The sequence below is a fragment of the Vipera ursinii genome, assembly GCF_947247035.1.
Source record: "Vipera ursinii genome assembly, chromosome: 5".
Taxonomy (NCBI): domain Eukaryota; kingdom Metazoa; phylum Chordata; class Lepidosauria; order Squamata; family Viperidae; genus Vipera; species Vipera ursinii.
In genome coordinates, this window is record NC_139518.1 from 72,564,900 (window position 1) to 72,569,292 (window position 4,393).

The following is a 4,393-nucleotide window of genomic DNA, read 5'->3' on the forward strand; positions in this document are numbered from 1 at the left end:
GCGGAGGCCAACCTGACATGTTCGCGTGGAGCTAAGCTTCACTTGACCCTGGGAGTTTGACTTCAGGGTGTGGTGCCACAGCAAACCTACAGCAACACCCACCCGGGAAGGCGCAGCTCGGGAATTGCGACAGGCAGACCGCAGCGGAAAGCTGGCGCTGGGGCTTCAGCAGCCCGGGGTCGCCCCTCCGCCCTGAAGTAGAAGGTGGCCTTCCGGAGGGTATGTGTGTGAATCTTAAACTTGCGGCGCAGGGCTGAGCCTGTTTCTTCCCTCCCCACTCCTCCGCTGCCCTGTTCATTAACTAACCTATGGAAAGAACCGCCTTCTTTCAGACCTGGTGCCTTCCTGAAGTGTTGGGCCATAATGCTCGCCACTCCTGGCCGAAACAGCCAGCGCGTGTGGCTGAAGTAGAAGGGGGCGCCAAGGCGAGAGGAGACGAAGTTTAGGCAAGGCAGAGCAAAGCTGATCTCGAGGCCAAAAGCTCTTGATAAACATTCACCTAATTGAGAAGCAGCCCTGACTTCCTACTTACCCGTATTTTCCGGCATATAAGACTTTAACCCATGAAAATCATCTCAAAAGTTGGGGGTCGTCTTATACGCCCAGTCGTCTTATACTCCGGAAAATATGGTAAATGTCACAATTTTGCAACCAGAAGCAGTCAGAAAGATGATGGTGATTTGTCATCCACCTATTGCATCTGTATAAAGTTATTACTAGGTTGTAGTATTAACATGAAATGTGGCTTTGGGAGTTGACTACTTCTATAACTGTGTATACTTTTCATTTCATTCAAAACATCAGAGAGCATTGGCCTCAAATGCCTTCTGGTGGTGGACTCATAAAAGGGCTCCTTATTTATTTACTACCTTGGTAGACAACAAAAGTCTGTTAAGAGGAATGGATGGGAGCGGGTGAATGAGGAGGCCCAGGAGTGAGGCTGGGAAACAAATTAAAATGAACTAAAGAAACAATACTAATGTGGCAAGCCAAGGCTATTTTCAAATAATTCCCTGCCCTAAAAAGTCTAATCCTATCGAGAATGCCTAGGATGTTAATTGGCCCATCTTTCAAAACCCCCAAAGCCAAATTGCCAGATTCCAGCAACTTCAGCAGAACTGCCTGGATCACGCCTGAGTAAAGACTCATAAAGAACTGGAAAGTAACTTCTCACATTCGGCATCAATAGAACAACAAAACTGTGGGAAACGTGAATGACTAATTGTCAGAACTGGTGGTCTCTCTTAGGCTAGCTTTGACACTCTGAGCTATGGGTTACTCATTCAACTCTGCCATAAAAGCTGTTAGTCTTCTCAACTGTGAAGGCCATACAAGTTTACTTTGGCTATCGGGTTCACACGTACATGACTACTTGTGAGTATAGCATGGTTCTTGAAAATGTCATGCATCCAATACTTTTGCTTTTGTACAGACAGCAAGCAAGCACTGCATGTTGTTTTAAACTAAGGAGTTTTGAGATATAATATCCCTTTGCTTCTGGGATAAAAGGAATCTATTTCAAGTACCCTTTCATTATATAGTCAGTTTACAAGAAGTAGCAGCTATGTTGAGTGGTAGGAAGGAAAAGTTGCACATCCAAACCAATGTTAAAGCATTTTTATCAGACAAATGTCCAGTGAGTGATGCAGATTTAGTTATTTCATTGGATTTGTATTTCACCTTTCAAAAACTCAAGATTATTTACATTGCACTCCATTCCATTTTAAACTCATGACAGCTCTATATATGACAAAAGAAATTGAAAGAATGGTGTATTTGCATTTGGCTGTCCCCAGTTCAGGTCCAATATCTTAGTTGTCTACATTTGAATGGCATGGTGGCCTAAAGGTGAAGACACTTGCCTCCTACTCGGAAGGTTGAGAGTTCAATGCTGGGCAGCTCAAAGAGAAAATATCTGCTGTGAACCCCACATAGGGGTCAGGAAGGGCAGCCGGCCAGTAAATGCTCAGTTCCATTTAGTCACCTGTCTCCACCTTGATACAAGTGATTACAGAGTTGTAAAAAGAAAAAAAATCTTAATTTTGTACATTTAATTGGTGCGAGAATGTATGTAAATGAAATTATAGAATACAGAGCCCAAGCTTAATGATTTCTCCCCTTTCATTACATCATTCTGCGTGCTTTGGACTTTAGTTTTCCAGTAATTTTTTGCATATTTAGTGAAAGGTCCAAAGGAAAGCAGTAACATTTCTTCTGCATCAAACTGACAGCCCGTGGACTGAATGCGTCACACGCAGGCCACGCCCACCCTGGCTCTGCAAAGGCAAAAAAGTCACGATGCATCACAATATGTCATGTGATGCGATCAAGTTTGACACCCATGTTCTGCATGATCTAAGTAAATTTAAAACTTTATGGAAAATGCTTTGCTCAAAAGGAACCCAAGATTGGGATGGGCTGGTCAACTGGACAGAAGGAAATAAGGTGTTCACCCTCATTCTGTACTGTGCTTCATCTTCACAAGTTCTGTCAAGTACCTGACTGGGGTTTAAATGGCAATAGGCTACAGTATAGAAACCCATATTGGGCCCAACTAAGTTGCAAGCAAACAGTGGTTGGTTCTTCATTATGAAAGTATGAAGTCTAGCTCTTAACTTAAAGCTGCTTTTCATTCTTTTGACAGAATGTGGAGGTTCTTTTTTTTTTTTTTATTAAATTTATTATTTAAAAACATTGGACACAGTACCAGCGAGCTGACAAACCTTTTTGTCTACAATGTTTATATATATATATATATATACATGTATATATGTACATCAAAAATACACTTAAATACACTTAGATTACAAATCGGTGAGATACCACAATATTTAAAACAGTGAGCTAGTCTGTAAAACCTAATAGAGACCTTTCTTTTTATCCATCCAAAGATACAATTTGTTCCAAATTCTATAATAGTCTGATTGATCTTTATTCTTTAATTCCAAAGTTAATTTGTCCATTTCAGCGCAATCCCAAATTTTCCTAATAACCTCTTTTTGTCCTGGGATCTCATTCTTTTTCCATTTTTGCGCAAATGATATTCTAGCTGCTGTGATAATATGGATCGTTAAGTATAGCACATCTTTAGGATATTTCTCTTTCGTGATTCCCAACAAGAAAAGTTCTGGACTAAACTCCAGATCTTGTTTCAATATTTCTTTCAGCCAAATCCAAATCATTCTCCAAAATTTTTGTGTTTTACTGCAAGACCACCACGTGTGGAAGTATGTGCCTATCTCTTCAGAACACTTCCAACATTTGGGAGATGCTGTTGTGTACATTTTTGCTAAGCGGGCTGGGGGAAGATGCCATCGGTAAAACATTTTAAATAAATTTTCTTTATACGATGAGGCCAGTGTTATCCTTTTATTCCTATCCCAAATTGTTTGCCAAGTATCTAGGTCGATGTTATGTCCTAAATTGTTAGCCCAGATCAACATGGGGTCTTTCACTTGCTCTTCAAACAGCTTATATCCCAAAAGTAATTTATAAAAATTCCTTATTTGTTTAGAGTCCGGTCCCAATAATATTTTGTCCAATGCTGTTTCAGAGGTATATATCCCCCATTCATTTTTATCCTTCCTAAATCTCGATTGGATTTGTAAGTAGGCCCACCAATCGAGTTTTATACCTTGTAATTCTAGTTCATTCCTAAGTTTCAATTCCCCCTCCTCATTCAGAATATCCTTGTATGAGATTATGTTACCCAAATCAAACAGATTTGGGTAAACTATCGCTTCAAGGGTGGATAGCCAGACCGGTATTTTGGTGTAATTGTGAGATCTAATTTTTTTCCAAGTATTGAGTAGCGCTTGCCTGATCCGGTGTCTTTGAAAATGCGAGAAAAGACCTTGTTTCTCCGTCCATAGGAAAGCATGCCAGCCATATTGCAAATCGTGACCCTCTAAAGTTAATAGTCTTCTATTTCTCAAGATTACCCATTCTCTAATCCAGCTCAGGGCCGCGGCGTGGTAATATAATTCCCAGTCTGGCAATCCAAAAGCCCCATTTTCCTTCGTGTCTTGTAAATATTTCAATTTAATTCTTGGTTTTTTCCCCTGCCAAATAAAATTTAGTGATAATTTATCCAAATTTCGAAAAAATTTAGAGTCGAGTTGAATTGGGATATTCTGAAACAGAAACAGGATTTTAGGCAGAATATTCATCTTAATGACAGCGATTCTTCCCAATAATGACAGTTTTAGGTTTCCCCATCTTTCCAGGTCACCTTTTATTTGATTCACTACACTATCATAATTATCCTTTTTGAGTGAAGTGCATCTAGCCGTAATGTTAATCCCTAAATATTTTATTTTCTTGACTATTTCTATATCCGTGATTTCGGCCAGATTACCTTTTTGTTTATTGGTCATATTTTTAACAATCATCT